Source organism: Anomaloglossus baeobatrachus, chromosome 2 (genome assembly GCF_048569485.1).
Source record: "Anomaloglossus baeobatrachus isolate aAnoBae1 chromosome 2, aAnoBae1.hap1, whole genome shotgun sequence".
Taxonomy (NCBI): domain Eukaryota; kingdom Metazoa; phylum Chordata; class Amphibia; order Anura; family Aromobatidae; genus Anomaloglossus; species Anomaloglossus baeobatrachus.
Window position 1 is genome coordinate 244,637,183 of NC_134354.1, and position 23,199 is coordinate 244,660,381.

The following is a 23,199-nucleotide window of genomic DNA, read 5'->3' on the forward strand; positions in this document are numbered from 1 at the left end:
GATATAAATGTAATTATAATGTCTCCCCCTCTGTATATATCTCTCTGTCTCTCTCTCTATCTCTTTGTCTGTCTGTCTCTTTCCCTGTCTGTCTCTGACTGTCTCTGTCTCTTTCTCCATCTGTCTCAATCTCTTTCTCTATCTGTCTATCTCTTTCCCTGTCTGTCTGTCTATCTATCTATCTCTTTCACTTTCCATGTCTGTCTCTTTCCCTGTCTGTCTCTTTCCCTCACTTTCCCTGTCTGTCTCTTTCCCTCTCTTTCTCTGTCTGTCTCCTTCCCTATTTCTTTCTGTCTCTTTCCCTGTGTCTGTCTCTTTGTCTCTTTACCTGTCTTTGTCTGTCTCTTTCCCTCTCTTTCCCTGTCTGTCTCTTTCCCTCTTTCCCTTTGTCTCTTTCCCTGTGTCTGTCTCTTTGCCTGTCTCTTTACCTGTCTATGTCTGTCTCTTACCCTGTCTGTCTTTTTCCCTCTCTTTCCCTGTCTGTCTGTTTCACTGTGTCTGTCTCTGTCTCTTTGTCTGTGTCTGTCTCTTTACCTGTCTGTGTCTGTCTCTTAACCTGTCTCTCTCTTTCCCTCTCTTTCCCTGTCTGTCTCTTTCCCTGTCAGTCTGTCTCTTTGTCTGTGTCTGTCTCTTTGTGTCTGTCTCTTACTCTGTCTATGTCTGTTTCTTACCCTGTCTGTGTCTGCCTCTTTCCCTGTCTGTGTCTGTCTCTTTCCCTGGCTGCATTGTGACACGCCAACATTCCATTTAAGGGCGTGGCTGCGCATTCTTCTGAAGTTCTGGCTGCACTGTGGCTCCCAGCTCCATTCACTTTAATGGAGGCAGATTTTTTGGTCAATAACTGTAAAGTGCGGGGTTAAAATTTCCCCTCAAAACATAGCCTATGACGCTCTCGGGGTCCAGAAGTGTGAGTGTGCAAAATTTTGTGGCTGTAGCTACGACGGTGCAGATGCAAATCTCGGACATACATACATACACACACACATACATACACACATTCAGCTTTATATATTAGACTAGCTGTAGTACCCGGGCGTTGCCCGGGATAGTAACTGTCTCTCTGTCTCTCTGTCTCTCTCCCAGTCTCTGTCTGTGTGTCGCTGTCTGCCTGTCTCGCTGTCTGTCTCTTTCCTTACATCAGTCTATCTGTCTCAATCTCTGTATCTGTCCGTCTCTCTCTCTCTGTTTCTTTGCCTGTCTGTCTCTTTGCCCGTCTGTCTCTTTGCCCATCTGTCTCTTTCTCCGGCTGTCTCTTTGTCCGGCTGTCTCTTTCCCGGTCTGGCTCTTTCCCGTTCTGTCTCTTTCCCGGTCTGCCTCTTTCCCGGTCTGCCTCTTTACCGGTCTGCCTCTTTCCCGGTCCGTCTCTTTGCCGGGCTGTCCCTTTGCCGGGCTGTCTTTTTGCCCGGCTGTCTCTTTCCCGGTCTGTCTCTTTCCCGCTCTGTCTCTTTCCCGCTCTGTCTCTTTCCCGGTCTGTCTCTTTCCCGGTCTGTCTCTTTCCCGGTCCGTCTCTTTGCCGGGCTGTCTCTTTGCCGGGCTGTCTTTTTGCCCGGCTGTCTCTTTCCCAGTCTGTCTCTTTCCCGCTCTGTCTCTTTCCCGCTCTGTCTCTTTCCCGGTCTGTCTCTTTCCCGCTCTGTCTCTTTCCCGCTCTGTCTCTTTCCCGCTCTATCTCTTTCCCGCTCTGTCTCTTTCCCGCTCTGTCTCTTTCCCGCTCTGTCTCTTTTAAGATCTGTCTCTTTCCTGGTATGTCTCTTTCCCGGTCTGTCTCTTTCCCTGTCTGTCTCTTTTCCGGTCTGTCTCTTTCCCGGTCTGTCTCTTTTCTTGACTGTATCTTTGCCAGTCTGTCTCTTTGCCCATCTGTCTCTTTGCCCATCTGTCTCTTTCCAGGGCTGTCTCTTTCGAGGTCTGTCTCTTTCCAGGTCTGTGTCTTTCCAGGGCTGTCTCTTTGCCCGGCTGTCTCTTTCCAGGGCTGTCTCTTTCCCGTGCTGTCTCTTTCCCGCGCTGTCTCATTCCCGCACTGTCTCTTTCCCGCTCTGTCTCTTTGGGCGTCTGTCTCTTTGCTCGTCTGTCTCTTTCCCCATCTGTCTCTTTCCCCGTGTGTCTCTGTCTTTCTTTATCCGTCTCACCACCGACATCTTTTTACCTCACACATAAGCTTCGTATACTAACAGTTTATTTTGTTCCTATAGCAACCACTGACAGTTGCTATTTATAGCCTGGAGCTCCCAGCTCCATTCAGTTTAATAGCGGCAGAATTTTTGTGGAGTAACTGGAAAAAATGGGGTTAAATTTTCCCGCCCAAACATAGTCTATGACGTTCCCTGAGTCACATGGAGTGTCTGTGCAAAATTTCGTGATTGTTCATGCGACGGTGTGGATTCCTTTAGCGGACATTCACATATACACACGCACATACACACATACACTGAGCTTTATATATTAGATATACATGTATATATATATATATATATATATATATATATATATATATATATATATAAATATATATATATATATATATATATATATATATATATATATATATGTATATATATATATATATATATATATATATATATATATATATATATATACAGTTAGGTCCAGAAATATTTGGCCAGTGACACAATTTTCGCGAGTTGGGCTCTGCATGCCACCACATTGGATTTGAAATGAAACCTCTACAACAGAATTCAAGTGCAGATTGTAACGTTTAATTTGAAGGTTTGAACAAAAATATCTGATAGAAATTGTAGGAATTGTACACATTTCTTTACAAGCACTCCACATTTTAGGAGGTCAAAAGTAATTGGACAAATAAACCAAACCCAAACAAAATATTTTTAATTTCAATATTTTGTTGCAAATCCTTTGGAGGCAATCACTGCCTTAAGTCTGGAACCCATGGACATCACCAAACGCTGGGTTTCCTCCTTCTTAATGCTTTGCCAGGCCTTTACAGCCGCAGCCTTCAGGTCTTGCTTGTTTGTGGGTCTTTCCGTCTTAAGTCTGGATTTGAGCAAGTGAAATGCATGCTCAATTGAGTTAAGATCTGGTGATTGACTTGGCCATTGCAGAATGTTCCACTTTTTTGCACTCATGAACTCCAGGGTAGCCTTGGCTGTATGTTTGGGGTCATTGTCCATCTGTACTATGAAGCGCCGTCCGATCAACTTTGCGGCATTTGGCTGAATCTGGGCTGAAAGTATATCCCGGTACACTTCAGAATTCATCCGGCTACTCTTGTCTGCTGTTATGTCATCAATAAACACAAGTGACCCAGTGCCATTGAAAGCCATGCATGCCCATGCCATCACGTTGCCTCCACCATGTTTTACAGAGGATGTGGTGTGCCTTGGATCATATGCCGTTCCCTTTCTTCTCCAAACTTTTTTCTTCCCATCATTCTGGTACAGGTTGATCTTGGTCTCATCTGTCCATAGAATACTTTTCCAGAACTGAGCTGGCTTCATGAGGTGTTTTTCAGCAAATTTAACTCTGGCCTGTCTATTTTTGGAATTGATGAATGGTTTGCATCTAGATGTGAACCCTTTGTATTTACTTTCATGGAGTCTTCTCTTTACTGTTGACTTAGAGACAGATACACCTACTTCACTGAGAGTGTTCTGGACTTCAGTTGATGTTGTGAACGGGTTCTTCTTCACCAAAGAAAGTATGCGGCGATCATCCACCACTGTTGTCATCCGTGGACGCCCAGGCCTTTTTGCGTTCCCAAGCTCACCAGTCAATTCCTTTTTTCTCAGAATGTACCCGACTGTTGATTTTGCTACTCCAAGCATGTCTGCTATCTCTCTGATGGATTTTTTCTTTTTTTTCAGCCTCAGGATGTTCTGCTTCACCTCAATTGAGAGTTCCTTAGACTGAATGTTGTCTGGTCACAGCAACAGCTTCCAAATGCAAAACCACACACCTGTAATCAACCCCAGACCTTTTAACTACCTCATTGATTACAGGTTAACGAGGGAGACGCCTTCAGAGTTAATTGCAGCCCTTAGAGTCCCTTGTCCAATTACTTTTGGTCCCTTGAAAAAGAGGAGGCTATGCATTACAGAGCTATGATTCCTAAACCCTTTCTCCGATTTGGATGTGAAAACTCTCATATTGCAGCTGGGAGTGTGCACTTTCAGCCCATATTATATATATATAATTGTATTTCTGAACATGTTTTTGTAAACAGCTAAATTAACAAAACTTGTGTCACTGTCCAAATATTTCTGGACCTAACTGTATATATATATATGCAGTATAAATTATATATATAGTCTTTATATACATTTTCTGAATTTCCAATGGATACATTTTTCCATTGGCTTACACATGATTGACATATAGTTATACGGCTGAGTAAAGTTATTATACAGTGGCCTGTCTATGTGGTTCCATTATATGATCAGGACAGATTTTTATCTTTTGGAAATGAATAATGAAATAAGCATAGGAAATTCGTACAGTGAGAACATGAGAAAATTGTCTGAATTTTAATATGCAATGAATAGCGGTAATATGCTGAAAATACAATACCCCAATCACAGAATCTAGTGCACATAACCAGTAATATCATATTTTCAAGACAGGCATCCATGCCTCTTTTAAATTTTAGTAGTGAATCAACTACTGCAACATTATGTGGCAGACAGTTCCATTGTCTCACTGCTTTTACAGTAAAGAATATGCGTCTGTGATTATTATTAAACCAAATTTCCTCTAACCGTAGTCGATACCACATTGTCCCGTTGCAGGCCTAGGTTAAAAAAGATAATTAGAGAGTTCTGTACTGTCTCCTCATATATTTATACATTATAAGCCTTCATTCTTCCAAACTGAATAACCCCAAGCTTAATAACCTGTCTTGCTACTGCATTGCACCGATTCCTTTAATAACCTTACTTGCTCTTCTCAGCACCCAAAAAATTGTACACAGTATTCTATGTGTGGTTGCACTAGTGACTTGCACAGGGGTAAAACTGTGTTCTTCTCATGAGCATTTATGCCTCTTTTAATGCATCCCATTAATTTATTAGCCTTGGTAGCAGCTGCCTGACACTGGTCAGTAAAGTGTAGTTTGTCGTCCACCCATACACCCAAGTGTTTTACAGTGAGAGTTTTACCCTGTGTTATACAATTGAGTGCATGGCTTTTATTTTCTCTGCCCAAGTGAATGACCTTACATTTATCCAGATTAAGCTTCATTTGCCATTTCTCAGCCCATGCCTCCAGCTTATACAAATCCCACTGAAATATTAAATTATCCTCTTCTGTATTTATTATCTTGAATAGTTTAGTAACATTTGCAAATATTGAAATGCTTCTTTCAATGCCCCCTACAAGGTCATTAACAAATATGTTGAAAAGAGAGGGCCCAGTTCTGATACCTGTGGTACCCCAATGTTAACTGTGACCAAGTCCGAGTATGTTCCATTAATAACCACCCTTTGTCTTCTATCACTGAGCCAGTGATACATATTTCCATTAATCTCATTTTATGTATCAACCTTTTGTGTGGCACTGTATCAAACCCATGTTGATACTGATTTCCTTTCTTTTGCTGCACCAAGGGTTAATGTCAGTTTTCTTTGCTAGCAGCTTCTGGATACTTCTTCTCATGTGTAGACGGTTTGTGACCACATCCAATACCTTTAAATAGTCCGTTATACCATCATATGATGCCAGTTATAGAAAACCTACATTCTCATACTAGCCAGAGGACGGTTACTCTGGTAGCCACTGGAGTCTTGCTCCAGCTGGAGCCCTTGCTGTTGATGTAATCCTGCTGGTGGAAGTAGTGGAGGCACAGCCCTTGTGTTTAGCTGCAGCTGTGTAGTTTGTTTATCCTTTTTGTCTGTTCGTGTTTGTCTTCCTTTCTTCGTATTTTCCTATTGGAGAGGTGGGACTAGTGTTCTTGTTCACTAGTGAAGGTGGGTTCAGGGCTAGCGAGGAACTAGGTGAAATAACCCATATAGAATGATTAGGGATCTTAGAATACAGCCTCAGGTTAGTAGAGTAGGTGTCCCCGCTCCCTTCCCCCTAGTTCCAGGGCCTACCATTGTTATTGTATTCCCAATGTACCCTGTTTGGGCGGTGCTCGTCGGGGGTTCCCAAGTGTCTGGTGGGACGCTGATAGTCACAGCATGACAACCTTTTACTAGTGATGAGTGAGTGTGCTTGCCACTTGATTGAGCATTGTGGTGCTCGGTCACTTTTGTTACTCGTTTGAGTATCGCGGGTGATTGAGTGCTATGCTTGTGTCCACATCTCACGTGTCTTGCAGCTCTTAGACAGCCAGTCAACATGTGGGAATTGCCTGCAATACACAGCAATGTTGTAGCATTGTGTCAATATTTCTTATATGTACTCGGCACACTGTCCTCTGGAAGCAGTTTAGGAAGAGTTGATATTGGAGGGAGAGCTTCGATTTGAGCAGGATTTATACACTTGCACCCATTAGTGCCTTTCATGTGGTTCTAAAGGGTGTTTTTATTCCTGTTTAACTAAATCAATAATTAAAATAAATAACAAGGGATCCTCCCTATTTATGATAACCAGCAAAGCTAAAGCAGACAGCTGTGGGCTCATATTATTAGATTGGAAATGCCCATGGTTACTGGACCTCTCGCAGCCTTAAAATACAAGCTCACAAATGCTGCAGAAGTTGCGTATCACATTAGATGCGCCAATTCTGGCGCTTCTCCTTGCCTCTTCCCAATTGCTCTGATGGAGTGGCAATTGGGGTAATAGATAATGGGGTTGATGTCAGCAGCAGAGATGAGAGAACCTTTCAAGGTTCAGTTTGCCAATTTTTGGCAAACTTCCCAATGTTCACTGAATGATCTGCCAAATATTTTCATTGGATTCAATGGAAGGTCAAACCTAAGGCAGAGAAAACACCTGTATGGGGTTAAAAAGCAGAGACAGGTGTGGGGTGCTCCTACACCCCTGCCAGTATAGACACAACTTGGAGACCCATCTAGGAGTTTTGATATTTTAAAACATTTCAGGTAGACAGCAGGACAGTGGCATCAATTGCCCCCGTCATTGCTCCATAGGATCTTTGCGAAGCAGTCAGTTATTGTTCATGCAACACCCAGGATGTGTCCTGGCATTTACATTTAAAAATCAAAAGTGGGATAAGAGACAAGTATTAGGCCTCTTGCTCACAGACGTCTGCCAGTACAGACAATACACTTCTGGATACCCATTATTCTTGATATTTAAAAACATTTCAGACAGACAACAGGACAGTGGTATCAATTCCCCCTCCCCCATTGCTTCATAGTGTCTTTGCACAGCAGTCAGGTATGGTCCATGCAACATACAGGATATGGTCCAGCATTTTCATTTTTAAAATGAAGGGGTGAATGAGTGACAGGATTATACCTCTTACTCCCACACCTCTAGCTGTACAGGCAAAAGACAATATGGAGACCCTAATTTGAGTCTTCGCATTTCCAAAATTAAAGGTCAAACAACAGGAAAAGTGGCAACAATAGGCGCAGACTACCAATAGTCGAACGCAGCAACATGGATGCGTGAGTCCAGTCCTGTTACAAGTCCTAAAACACATTTTTGAATGAAAAATTAAACAAGGGAGCGCATGTGAAGGGTCTGGGAGATAGCGGTAAGGAGGAGAAAAATAATCTGCTCACCTGATATGGTTGTGCAGCCCTCGTACAACCATGGTATAAGACGGGAGTGTGGTGTCAGCAGTCTTCTAACCTGTTAGCCCACGATGTCCATCCTGGGAAGCAAATTCCTGAAAAGCTGGTCACGTGATATATCACTGGGCGTCTCTGGTAATCTGCCCTCCATACCAAGCAGCTCTTGCCATGAACCCACAGAGATCAGCAGTAAAGAATGGAAGCACGGTCTGATAGAGCGCTAAGGAGGCCACAGTATTAGATTAATTTTTGTAGAATTTATTGTTTTCTTTTAGCCACAACGCGTTTCGATATACACAATATCTTCTTCAGGTGGATATCGAAATGCATTGTGGCTGATAGAAAACAATAAATTCTACAAAAAATATTCTAATACTGTGGCCTCCTTAGCGCTCTATCAGACCGTGCTTCCATTATTTACTAAAACAGCATTTCGACTTTCAACTGTGATAGCAAGATGATATACAAGGCTGGTGCTCCCAGAACTCTGGTACTGCAGATAAAAGACAATTTGGAGACCCTACTTGGAGTGTCCACATTTCCAAACATTGACGTCAGACAACAGGAAAAGTGGCAACAATTGGCACAGACTACAAATAGTTAAATGCCACAACATGAATGTGTGGGACTGACCCTGTAACAAGGCTTGAGACAACATTTCTGCCTTCACCAGAGACAGCAACATGACAGACAGGCATAGGGCTAGTGCTCCCAGACCCCTAGCACTACACCATCGCCTAGTCTACACATTCTGAGCCTGGGGTAGCATAGTCAATGAACATACACGACTTACATACACGACTTGTTAACCTTTATGAAAGTTAGGTGGTCTACACTTTCAGGGGATAGCTGGAAGCACTTATCCGTATTACACCACCAGCGGCGCTGAAGATACATTCAAAAAAGAACACTGGCTGCAGGGCATGCCAAAACTTTCAAGACATAACTGGCGAGTTCAGGCCTCGATTTCATTTTTGAAGACCAAAATATAAATGGGTCCAACCCCCCCATTATGGCATCAATATTGAGCTCTAGACACTTCTGCACCATCTTCTCCAGTCATTCACAATATGTCACACTTTATCTCTTTTCTGCTGGTGCATGCAATGGTTGAACAAATGTGTGCCAAACTGCATAGAAATTGATTCTGCACTTGAACTGCTGCTGCTAATGTTTCTGAGATGATGACACAATGTTCTCGTAGTTGGAATTTTAGAATTGCCGTGCACACTGTGTGCCTCACTGATGTTTTGTGGAAAACTACTGTTAAGACAGTGTACAAGCTTGTTTCCATAAATGAGCATATGTGCGTCCCTTTCCAAGGGGGAAGCATTTTGCTAAATTTACTCTTTTACTGTGAATATAGCAGACTGGCATCCAAATAGTCAGCACTATTTCTAATTATAACAATACAGACATCATGTTGCAGATAGTGCAACAAGAAGGTGCTCATGTGTTGGATGCTTCCATGAGATCCAAGTTCATGTTGTGTTGGTGGTGGGGTAACGCTCAAGCTTGCTTTTTCCATCTCCTCCCACCAACCATGGACAACAGAGATGGGATCATTATATTCTTTATCTTCTGAGGTTTTTGCACCCATCACCTCTTGCATTTGTTCCTCGGCTGTGGCACCTTCACTACCAGTTTGTCATTTACCATGAGCCAGCCTTGATTGATGGACTCCACCCCCTTGAAACACTTGCCTTTGCGATGACTGTCTTGGCCTTACAGAAAATAGTATCCCTTCTTCATCCTCCTCTGCTTCCTCCTGTTCTCCTGGGACCACCACCTCCTCCCACAGACTATTCAAAGTTAACTCCAGCATGTAGATTGACGGAATAGTGATGCTAACCATCAGTGATGCTAACCATCTTTGTAGCCATTTTGAAAATGTGCAGGAAGGTATAGAGGTATTTCATCTGTCCCACTCCGCAATCGTGATTTGACCCACATCTGGACTGTGGTGTCCCAGGTTATGCATCATGGCATAGCGCACAAGGGCTTCCTGCTGCTGCCACAGTCGCTGCAAGAAGTGTAGAGTGGAATTCCACCATGGTGGCACATCGCATATCAACTGATTAACCAGTAGGCTGAAAGGTCTTTGTAGCGATGCAAGTCTATTAGCCACGGGGTGCAAATCATGGAAGTGAGCACAGAGCGACTGTGCCTTCTGCAGTAGTGCATACAGGCTGGGATAGTGCCTTAAAAATTGCTGTACAATCAGGATGAGGACCTGAGAGATGTAAGGCACATGTGTGATATCGCCAAGGTGTAATGCCCCACCAGGTTTGCACCATTATCACACAGGGTCTTTCTTGACTCCAGTGATCCATTGATTAATCTCAGCCTGGATAGTGGCCTACAACTCTGCAGCTGTGTGACTGCATTCTCCAATGTATATTAATTTCAGCACTGCCTGATTGCATTGAGCCCTGGCTGAGCTGTATGGAGTGGGGCAAAGGTGGAGGCCCTAGGGGAGGTGGAGGAAGCAGAAGCAGTGGAGGAAGCTGTCAGGGTCAGCCTGCTTCTCTCTCTGTATAGATGCTTGTCTGTAGAGAGCGATCAAGCAGAGCTTTATATTTTCAGCTGCTATTAAGTCCAAAATTCATGGTGTCATGACAAATTAGACATGGCCACCATGAATTTCTAGTAAACCGTAAAACAAACCACAACACAAACATTTTTTTTATTAGAAATAAAACAAAGAAAACATTAAGAAACTCCATCTTTATTATAAAAAAAAATTCACAACACTTTTTCTGCTTATCGGGACCATGTTGTAGGGGAAGTATTCACTGATATCTATTTTTTTTGTATATCAGTATGATATCTTTGGGAGGATATTATTAGAATCACATTGTACACTGGTGTCCTTGAAATACATTTCATGTAAATCACATGTATTAACTATTTTAATGATGATGTAATAAACTGCCTCTTCCTCACTCCACATTTTGTGCTTTTGTTTGTCCGGAAACTAGGGTTCTTTATCAGTCAGTTACACTAAAACTGTTCTGCTATAGTGTAGTCAATGAATCTTCATGGTTTTCGTGTTGGTATTGGTGTTGGTATTTGAGTATTACTTCTCCATCTGTGTCAGTCAGAGTTATATAGGGAACCAGCAGGGACAAACAACAAGGAAAGGAGGCGCCATCTTGTGCTGATTATTGCTAACCTCTGCAACTAGTAGTAGAGAGTATATCCCTAGGGCATACTTAAGGTCAGTCTGTAGTGTTTTTTCCTGCAACACTTTTTTCATCTAACCGATCATCCCTGTGATTCATTTTTGGGGGGAAATTTTTCCTTATCTATACTGATTTAATTGGTTATTGGCAGTGTACTGTTTCTTTATGTTGCAATTTTTAATGCCTATACAAAAGTTTGTAGTTTTTAATAGGGATTTCTTCAACTCTTAACTTGATTCATCCTGAGCAGAAATGATCGCTGCCAATGATGCTGCAAATGTCAAGGAGAGCGATATGCAACAGCAACCTTCGGTTGTGGTGGTGTTACAGTGTGGGCAGGTTTATCTATTCAATACAGTATGACTCTAAATTTTGTAAATGGTACAGTGAAAAGCCCTTACTGTTTGAATAACATCAATAATCTAGTCATTGTGCATGAACAACTCAGGCTTAATTTCATCTTCATGGATGACTGTGCTCAGGTCAGGTCAAGGTCATATAATTAGGAAACAGTCGCTGGAGACTGGGGTTCCTGAAATGGGGTGGCCTGCACTTTCTCCAGACCTTAATCCCATAAAAAATCTATGGGATCAGCTGAGTCATCGTGTAAGGCTCGTAACTCTGTACCCCCGAATCTCAATCACCTGACGGCCACCCTTCAAGAATAATTGGATCTATTGAATCAGCAGATAATAACTCGACTTAAAAACATCATGTGACGTGATTGTCAAGCTGTAATTGATGCACATGATAAGTTATTGAGACATTCACATTTTTAGGGGGTGTACCCAACACTGTTGTTTTTTGTTTTAATAAATTGTTTCAGCTCAAGAAATCACCATTGCATGCTTCTACTTAAATGCCCTACTTTCATCATATAATATCAATATCGCGTAAACATTCTAGATTTTAAATTTTACCTGAAAACCAAATATCTCTTACTTTTTGTGAGTAGTGTATGTATTTATGTATGTATATGGTGTACAGTATATGTTTACAAAAAACACAAAAAATTCTAAAGCCAGCTTACCGGTACTCCCCGATATGTGGAATCTCATATATTGTCTGGATATAGAGTCCGCAAGGAAATAGGGCAGGAGCCAGCCTCGAAAATCAAATATAGAATTGGTTGTCCAAAGACTCCAGCGGTCAAATTCCAGGACTCAGTAGATATACTAAATTTTTTTTTTCTTTTTGCAAAGCAATTTTATTTGAATAGTTCCATTAAAAATACATCCACACGTGGGGAAAGACAAATATCGGATAGGGGTAGTGGTCTCTCGGACTACGTGTTTCGGCGTATGTGTGCCTTCTACATGGGGAAGGCGCACATATGCCAAAACGCGTAGTCCGAGACACCACTACCCCTATCTGATATTTGTCTTGCCCCACGTGTGGATGTATTTTTAATGGAACTATTCAAATAAAATTGCTTTGCAAAAAGAAAAATGTTTTTAAGAATATCTACTGAGTTTTGGAATTTGTCTGCTGGAGTCTTTGGACAACCATTTCTACGGTATATGTTTGTAATGTTTAAAATGTGTGCACGTATATGTGTGTATTGTTTGTATGTGTGTTTAGCATCATAAGTATATATGTAGTGCTTAGCACTTCTAAAGAGAAAAGGGTTAAACTACAATTCCTGATATTTCACATTGACAAGCAGAAGCTTTGTTTCTAATCTCAAACAAGCCTTGGAATATATTTAGCAAGTAAGAAGTGAATTACCATGATGAGATGGGTATTTAGATGCAGATTTTAGTTATTTTCAGAGATCATAAATGAAGAATTGTGTGTAGACTGCATCCAAATAAAAACATGATCTTCTTTGTTGAGAATGCATTGATAGATGCACTGACTTACAAGTCAAGTAATAACAACATCACACAGGCTTGAATTATGCATTTCTTTGTTCTATTCAAGAAACTTTTAAAATTAATGTTGTATACCAATCCATGATTAGAAATGTTTATTACTCATGGGTAAAAGAAACCAGAAAAACATATTATTGAAAATGCACCAGCACTAATTGATATTAGCATGGCCAAAGAACACCAAGCATAATTAAGTGACTCTGTAATTGATTTGCTAAGGATCTCACCATTGTGCACTGGTTAGGCATTTCCCTCAGTAACGTACCAAGTCTCTAATATCCTTGTGCCATATCATCAATTCCAAAAGGCTTGGTTTCATTATTTTTCTCCCTGCATTTTTCCGTTGGACTGTTTACTTTAAGGAATTAGATTTTGAGAAGGCTTTGCTCCCCGAGGCAAGCAGGAAATTCTAATAAATATGTAAATAGTAAATATCTTGGCTGCTGCTTTTGGCAGAATGTTTCTCTGCCACCTTATGCTGTAGTTACTATGCAGCAGCTCACAAAAGCTTTGTTTTAGTCTTTATTTAACCATTTACTTGGTAGCATGTCAAAAACTGTTTTTTCTATTTAATAGGTTTAATAATATGAATTAGTAATGTTAAAATATAATATATGTGGTCTTGAATGTGATTGTACTGTCTCCGTGCATACACTTAATCTGGCTAAGTGGCTTTTTCCCCCCCAAGGCTTTAGAAGCAAAAGTCTGGCTCTAATCATGAGGTTATACTCACTTCTACTGTATTGAAAGGGATATTCTATACAAGATTTTTTGCACAGTGTTTATTCCTAGTGCATAATTTAGGGATTCAAAAGATATTAGGGATTGCAATTATGAACCACCCACTCAGGCCTTGGTCAAAGCATAGTTTATGTGTCCCTTTAAATGGAACCAATCACCAGGATTTTCGTATATAATCTAAAGCCAGTGCTAAACTGGTACTATCAGGCTGATTCTATACATACCTTTAGTGGTCAACTCAGATGTTTAGGTTTTGAAATCCAAAAAAGTAAAGTTTATAAAATGAGCTGCTTGTTGAGTGACAGTTGCAATGGAGAAGATAATATATTCATAGTTATCCCCTCCCCCTGTTAAAATTAGCATAAGTATTGTACAAACGATGCACCCCAGTCTAAAAATAGCAGCCCCCAGACACACAGAATTGTCGCATCCGTTAGATGAGACAAATCAGGTGCTTTACCCTGCTCATCCTGATTACCTTAGTGCAATGGAAATTGAGGTAATATTAGAGGTTAATGACAGCTGTTATTTGTCAAGAATCACAGCTGCCACTAAACCATGGATTAGTAAAAAGTAAGGGTCTATAAGACGCAACCATTACTAATCCTGTAAGTAAATAAAGAACAAAAAAGCGCTCCCTGTGTGAAAACTTTCAGCTGAAAGTAAATAATAAGAATCAGGTAAAATACCAATTCACCTTTCCACATAGTGCTGGACAGGCACAATGCTGGGTTAAAACTCAACAATATGCTCCTCCAGCAAATAACTGTTAAAATCCACCATTCAGTTCTCCAATTCACGATGTTTTGAATCCTCTGTTTTGAATCCACAAACCTAATGAGATCATCAAAGGGAACCTCCGTACTTTGATTCCCAGCAGAAGGCAGCCAGAGAGGTGGCACCATTGTTAATACAAAGTAAGGCAAAGGTGGACTAATACTTGGTGAATATTTACAATCACCGCCACAGTGAGAGCACACAATGTTCACACAACTTATGAACAGCCACTCTCTTCAGGTAATCAAGATACACCTGACCCCTGCTGCAGGACTGCCCACTCCTCATACACAGTAAGCTTTTTTGTCTTGTACTGCCTGATCAGGAGTAAAATCAAATAAAATTAAAAGGTAAAAAAAATCATAATTGTATTTAAAACTACATAAAATCACACTATGCATTTCAGAGCCGATCTGCCTCCTTCCTCAGGTGTAAAAACATTTATAATACATAAACTCTTCTATAGGAAAGTTTGACTGAGGCTAATTGTGAGCCAAGATTTTCCTATAAAAGTTTTTATGTATTGTAAAACATTTTACACCTGCGGAAGGAGGCAGAACACCTCCAAAACGTGTAGTGTGATTTTATGTAGTTTTAAAAGACGATTTATTTTTTTTTTTACCTTTAATTTTGGTTTAACACTAGAAGTCCCAGAGAGGGGTCATTTAACATTTCTACCTTTGGAACCCAGAGACGGGTGGAATGAGCTGAAGGATTTTAGCTAACATCCTATAATCACCGTTAGTGATGAGCGAGCATGCTTGTCACTACTCGGTACTCGCACGAGTATCGCTGTACTCGGGCTGCTCGGCGGGGACCGAGTAATCTCGCGATACTCGTGCTGTACTCGTGGTCTTCATTTCTGCATGTTGGCGCTCTTTTGAGAGCCAGCCCTCATGCAGGGATTGGCTGGCAGACCACTGCAATGCCACAGCCCTGTTAGTTGTGGAATTGCAGTGATTGGCCGGCCTGCACAGCGTGACCGAGCCTTTATATCGGCCGGCGCGCTGTGCTCTGCTCACAGCTATCCAGACAGTGAGTGCAGGGAGAGTGTCGCTGATTCAGGGAAAGCTTTGCGGCCCTTTATAGCTTTTTCAGTTGCAGGGCTGCAAACAGTGTGACCAAAAGTCCTTCTCAGGACTATTCTAGTTGTATACAGGCAGGCAGGGTATAGCCAGGTCGGAGTACAGTAGCAGAGTCCTTCTCAGGACTACTGTTGCTATATACAGGCAGGGTATAGCCAGGTCTGAATACAGGCTAGTGACCAGAAGAGTCCTTGTCAGGACTATTGTACCAGTATACAGGCAGGCAGGCAGGCAGGGTAGTGGTGACCGTATACCAGCCTTCATCATATCTGGGGCTGGTGTACACAGTGTAAAACAGTCCAGATAGTGTCTGACTTGTCTGTAATTGTCGCTCCCCAAAAAAACCTGTTAGGTTCTTATTGCGTCCGTGCTTGGTTTTTAAAACCGCACGTGTGTGCCTGTTGGTGGCAGCGTACAGGTGCACTTGTGTGCAATTTCCAGAAACTTTAATATAACGCACAAGTAGTGAATATACACGTCAGCAGTGCACAGCATTGCAAAATGCGCAAGGGCATTGGCAAGGAACAAGGAAGTGGACGTGATGGTGGTGCAGGCAGAGGCCGAGGTCGTGAGCAAGCTCTAATTTCGCCACAACAAAGGGCCACATCTAGTCGCTCGCACGTCCTGTCCCAAATTCTTGGGGACCGCAGCAGTACACCGCTCTTGAACCAAGACCAGTGTCAACAGGTTGTTAGTTGGATAGCAGATAATGCTTCCAGTCAGATTGGCACCACCACAAACACTCTGTCTTCCACACGGTCAAGTGTCAGTAGCCGTGATACTGCACCGCACATTTCTGAACCTGATCCTCCTTCCTACCACCAGGCTGAGTACATGTCCTCCTCGGACATTAATGATCCCACACTTGGACACTCGGAAGAGCTGTTCACGTTTCCATTCACACATTCTGGCCTCTCGCCAGCTCATATTGAAGTGGGTCATGAGGAGATCGTCTGTACAGATGGCCAAATATTTGAGCAGCCACGTTCTCACGAAGTTGGCAACGTGTCTCAACAAGTGGTGGACGATGATGAGACACAATTGTCAGGAAGTCAGGAGGAGGAGCAGGGTGCGGAAGAGGAAGACGACGTGGTGGATGATCCAGTAACTGACCCAACCTGGCAGGAGGATATGCAGAGCGAGGACAGCAGTGCACAGGGGGAGGGAGGCGTAGCATCACAACAGGCAGTAAGATGCAGGGTGGTGGCCCCAGGCAGAAGTCAGGCAACCGTTCCCCGGAACAACACGACGACACAAGGTGCCTGTACAAATGTTAGGTCTTCCCGAGTCTGGCAGTTTTTTAAGTTGGATCCAGATGATTCAAAAAAGGCCATTTGCAACACCTGCCATGCCAGCATCAGCAGGGGTACCAAAACTAGCAGCCTGACCACCACCAGCATGATCAGGCACATGTCAGCCAAGCACCCGACTTTGTGGGAAGTACAACAGAGTCGAGGAGCAGTGCTTGCTGATGTCACTGCTACGTCTTCGCTGGTTGTGCATGCGAGCCAATCCCCTGTCCATGCTGCCTGCGAACAAGCCTCCTCCACTCCTGCACCTGCAGTTGCCTACGCAGAAAGAACACCATCATCAAGCACGTCCTTGTCCCAGCGCAGCTTTCAGTTATCCATTCAGCAAACCTTTGAACGCAGGCGCAAATACACTGCCAACACCCCACATGCCACAGTTCTAAATGCTAACATTTCGTGACTGCTTGCGCTGGAAATGTTGCCTTTTAGGCTGGTGGAGACAGAAGCATTCCGTGACCTGATGGCGGCAGCTGTCCCACGTTACTCGGTCCCCAGCCGCCACTATTTCTCCCGGTGTGCCGTCCCCGCGTTGCATAACCACGTGTCACAAAACATCACACGTGCCCTGAACAACGCTGTTTCACCCAAGGTCCACCTAACCACAGACACGTGGACAAGTGCTTGTGGGCAAGGCCGCTACATCTCGTTGACGGCACACTGGGTTAATATTGTGGAAGCTGGGACCCAGTCTGAGCGAGGGACGGAACACGTCCTTCCCACACCAAGGTTTGCAGGCCCTACCTCAGTCAGTGTTTCACCCACACTCTACAGCTCCGGAATGTCATGCTCTTCAGCCTCCTCCTCCTCCTGCGCATCCTCATCCACTGTGCCCTCCACACCAGTCACAAGCTGGAAGCACTGCAGCACTGCCTCGGCGAAGCGGCAACAGGCTGTGCTGAAGCTAATCTGCATAGGTGACAAACCCCACAATGCAGAAGAGCTGTGGACAGCTCTGAAACAGCAGGCAGATCACTGGCTCACACCTCTGAACCTAAAGCCAGGAAAGGTCGTGTGTGACAATGGCCGGAACCTGGTGGCGGCTTTGAGGCGAGGCCAGCTGACACATGTTCCATGCGTGGCCCATGTGCTCAACCTCGTGGTTCAGCGGTTTATAAAGTCATACCCAGAGCTGTCTGATCTGCTGGTAAAAGTTCGCCGCCTGTCTGCACATTTTCGAAAGTCACCTACTGCTTCAGCCGGCCTTGCCGGCTTTCAGCGCCGTTTGCATCTTCCGGCTCACAGACTGGTGTGTGATGTCCCCACGCGTTGGAATTCAACTCTGCACATGTTGGTCAGGATATGTGAGCAGAAGAGGGCAGTTGTTGAGTACCTGCATCACCTAAGCCGTCGGGAAATGGGTCAAACTCCACACATAACACCTGAGGAGTGGAGATGGATGTCAGACCTATGTACCATCCTCCAAAACTTTGAGGACTCCACCAAGATGGTGAGTGGTGATGACGCCATTATTAGCGTCACCATACCGCTACTCTGCCTTCTAAAACGGTCTCTACTGAAAAACAAACATGATGCATTGCAGGCGGAGCGCGATGAGTTGCAGCAAGAAACAGTAGTGGGTGTGGGTGATAACACACAGCCCAGCCTCGTCTCATCACAACGTGCAGTGGAGGACTATGACGAGGAGGAGGATGAAGACATGGAGCAACTCTCCGGCCAAATTGAGGATATGACATGCACACCAGTCATATCCTCGGTTCAGCGTGGCTGGCCAGAGGACAGGGTAGATGAGGAGGAGGAGGAGGAGGAGAACAGCATGTTCAGTCATCTTGTTGGTCAGGCTACTGAAGTCCTGGCTGTTAAGAGTCTGGCGCACATGGCTGACTTTATGGTAAGCTGCCTGTCTCGTGACCCTCGCGTTAAGAACATCTTGGCCGACAATCATTACTGGTTGGTAACACTGTTAGACCCACGCTACAAGGAGAACTTTTTGTCTCTTATTCCCGTGGAGGAGAGGTCAACCAAAATGCAGCAGTTCCGGAAGGCCATACTCACGGAAGTAGGCAAAGCATTCCCCTCACAAAACGCTAGCGGCATAGGTCAGGAATCAGTGGACAACCGAGGCGTACAGCCGAGAGAGGCACAAGTCCAATCCGCCAGAGGTAGGGGAACAGTCTTTAAGATGTGGGACAGTTTTCTCAGCCCCTCACGTACCACAGCCCCTGAGGTGCGGGGTAGTGCCACAAGAAATCCTAAGTTTGCCCAGATGCTGAAGGAGTACCTTGCAGATCGAACAACTGTACTCCGACATTCCTCTGTGCCTTACAATTATTGGGTATCCAAGCTGGACACGTGGCATGAATTGGCTCTCTACGCCTTGGAAGTCCTGGCCTGCCCTGCTGCTAGCGTTTTGTCAGAGCGTGTTTTTAGTGCCGCAGGTGGAATCATTACAGATAAACGCACCCGCCTGTCAACTGAAAATGCTGACAGGCTGACTCTGATCAAGATGAACAAGGGTTGGATTGGGCCAGACTTCACCACACCACCAGCAAATGAGAGCGGAATTTAAAGTTTGCCATGTACCTCCACTCACCCATGGGTACACACTTCTGGACTTTGGATAATCGCTGGACTGCTCCTCCTTCTCCTCATGCGCCACCATGATGATGACCATTACAAATTGCAATACTTAGGCCTTTGTTTCAGGTATACCCCCAGTGGTAAATTTTTTCGCCCATTCTTTGCAGAATGGACATTACAACGACAGGAGACCCGCTCCTTTGCAATGGGAACAATGTTTTGAGGCCCTCATGCACGTCTCTACCCAGGGACAACGTGGAGCCTACCAATTTTTGGCTGCCCTGCCTAAGGGCTATACTATAATACACCCACTTCCTTAAAATGGACACTTAATGTTTTGAGGCCCTCATGCACGTCTCTACCCAGGGACAACGTGGAGCCTCCCAATTTTTGGCTGCCCTGCCTAAGGGCTATACTATAATACACCCACTTCCTTAAAATGGACACTTAATGTTTTGAGGCCCTCATGCACGTCTCTACCCAGGGACAACGTGGAGCCTCCCAATTTTTGGCTGCCCTGCCTAAGGGCTATACTATAGTACACCCACTTCCTTAAAATGGACACTTAATGTTTTGAGGCCCTCATGCACGTCTCTACCCAGGGACAACGTGGAGCCTCCCAATTTTTGGCTGCCCTGCCTAAGGGCTATACTATAATACACCCACTTCCTTAAAATGGACACTTAATGTTTTGAGGCCCTCATGCACGTCTCTACCCAGGGACAACGTGGAGCCTCCCAATTTTTGGCTGCCCTGCCTAAGGGCTATACTACAATAGACCCACTTCCTTACAATGGGCACTTCAGGTTTACAGGCCATCATGCACGTCTCTATCCAGGGACAATGTGGAGCCTCCCAATTTTTGGCTGCCCTGGCAAAGGGCTATACTGAAATAGACCCACTTCCTTACAATGGGCACTTCAGGTTTACAGGCCATCATGCACGTCTCTATCCAGGGACAATGTGGAGCCTCCCAATTTTTGGCTGCCCTGGCAAAGGGCTATACTGAAATAGACCCACTTCCTTACAATGGGCACTTCAGGTTTACAGGCCATCATGCACGTCTCTATCCAGGGACAATGTGGAGCCTCCCAATTTTTGGCTGCCCTGCCTAAGGGCTATACTACAATAGACCCACTTCCTTACAATGGGCACTTCAGGTTTACAGGCCATCATGCACGTCTCTACCCAGGGACAACGTGGAGCCTCCCAATTTTTGGCTGCCCTGCCTAAGGGCTATAATATAATACACCCACTTCCTTACAATGGGCACTTCAGGTTTACAGGCCATCATGCACGTCTCTATCCAGGGACAATGTGGAGCCTCCCAATTTTTGGCTGCCCTGGCAAAGGGCTATACTGAAATAGACCCACTTCCTTACAATGGGCACTTCAGGTTTACAGGCCATCATGCACGTCTCTATCCAGGGACAATGTGGAGCCTCCCAATTTTTGGCTGCCCTGCCTAAGGGCTATACTACAATAGATCCACTTCCTTACAATGGGCACTTCAGGTTTACAGGCCATCATGCACGTCTCTACCCAGGGACAACGTGGAGCCTCCCAATTTTTGGCTGCCCTGCCTAAGGGCTATAATATAATACACCCACTTCCTTACAATGGGCACTTCAGGTTTACAGGCCATCATGCACGTCTCTATCCAGGGACAATGTGGAGCCTCCCAATTTTTGGCTGCCCTGGCAAAGGGCTATACTGAAATAGACCCACTTCCTTACAATGGGCACTTCAGGTTTACAGGCCATCATGCACGTCTCTATCCAGGGACAATGTGGAGCCTCCCAATTTTTGGCTGCCCTGGCAAAGGGCTATACTGAAATAGACCCACTTCCTTACAATGGGCACTTCAGGTTTACAGGCCATCATGCACGTCTCTATCCAGGGACAATGTGGAGCCTCCCAATTTTTGGCTACCCTGCCTAAGGGCTATACTACAATAGACCCACTTCCTTACAATGGGCACTTCAGGTTTACAGGCCATCATGCACGTCTCTACCCAGGGACAACGTGGAGCCTCCCAATTTTTGGCTGCCCTGCCTAAGGGCTATAATATAATACACCCACTTCCTTACAATGGGCACTTCAGGTTTACAGGCCATCATGCACGTCTCTATCCAGGGACAATGTGGAGCCTCCCAATTTTTGGCTGCCCTGGCAAAGGGCTATACTGAAATAGACCCACTTCCTTACAATGGGCACTTCAGGTTTACAGGCCATCATGCACGTCTCTATCCAGGGACAATGTGGAGCCTCCCAATTTTTGGCTGCCCTGGCAAAGGGCTATACTGAAATAGACCCACTTCCTTACAATGGGCACTTCAGGTTTACAGGCCATCATGCACGTCTCTATCCAGGGACAATGTGGAGCCTCCCAATTTTTGGCTGCCCTGGCAAAGGGCTATACTGAAATAGACCCACTTCCTTACAATGGGCACTTCAGGTTTACAGGCCATCATGCACGTCTCTATCCAGGGACAATGTGGAGCCTCCCAATTTTTGGCTGCCCTGCCTAAGGGCTATACTACAATAGACCCACTTCCTTACAATGGGCACTTCAGGTTTACAGGCCATCATGCACGTCTCTATCCAGGGACAATGTGGAGCCTCCCAATTTTTGGCTGCCCTGGCAAAGGGCTATACTGAAATAGACCCACTTCCTTACAATGGGCACTTCAGGTTTACAGGCCATCATGCACGTCTCTATCCAGGGACAATGTGGAGCATCCCAATTTTTGGCTGCCCTGGCAAAGGGCTATACTGAAATAGACCCACTTCCTTACAATGGGCACTTCAGGTTTACAGGCCATCATGCACGTCTCTATCCAGGGACAATGTGGAGCCTCCCAATTTTTGGCTGCCCTGCCTAAGGGCTATACTACAATAGACCCACTTCCTTACAATGGGCACTTCAGGTTTACAGGCCATCATGCACGTCTCTATCTAGGGACAATGTGGAGCCTCCCAATTTTTGGCTGCCCTGGCAAAGGGCTATACTGAAATAGACCCACTTCCTTACAATGGGCACTTCAGGTTTACAGGCCATCATGCACGTCTCTATCCAGGGACAATGTGGAGCCTCCCAATTTTTGGCTGCCCTGGCAAAGGGCTATACTGAAATAGACCCACTTCCTTACAATGGGCACTTCAGGTTTACAGGCCATCATGCACGTCTCTATCCAGGGACAATGTGGAGCCTCCCAATTTTTGGCTGCCCTGCCTAAGGGCTATACTACAATAGACCCACTTCCTTACAATGGGCACTTCAGGTTTACAGGCCATCATGCACGTCTCTATCCAGGGACAATGTGGAGCCTCCCAATTTTTGGCTGCCCTGGCAAAGGGCTATACTGAAATAGACCCACTTCCTTACAATGGGCACTTCAGGTTTACAGGCCATCATGCACGTCTCTATCCAGGGACAATGTGGAGCCTCCCAATTTTTGGCTGCCCTGGCAAAGGGCTATACTGAAATAGACCCACTTCCTTACAATGGGCACTTCAGGTTTACAGGCCATCATGCACGTCTCTATCCAGGGACAATGTGGAGCCTCCCAATTTTTGGCTGCCCTGCCTAAGGGCTATACTACAATAGACCCACTTCCTTACAATGGGCACTTCAGGTTTACAGGCCATCATGCACGTCTCTATCCAGGGACAATGTGGAGCCTCCCAATTTTTGGCTGCCCTGGCAAAGGGCTATACTGAAATAGACCCACTTCCTTACAATGGGCACTTCAGGTTTACAGGCCATCATGCACGTCTCTATCCAGGGACAATGTGGAGCCTCCCAATTTTTGGCTGCCCTGGCAAAGGGCTATACTGAAATAGACCCACTTCCTTACAATGGGCACTTCAGGTTTACAGGCCATCATGCACGTCTCTATCCAGGGACAATGTGGAGCCTCCCAATTTTTGGCTGCCCTGCCTAAGGGCTATACTACAATAGACCCACTTCCTTACAATGGGCACTTCAGGTTTACAGGCCATCATGCACGTCT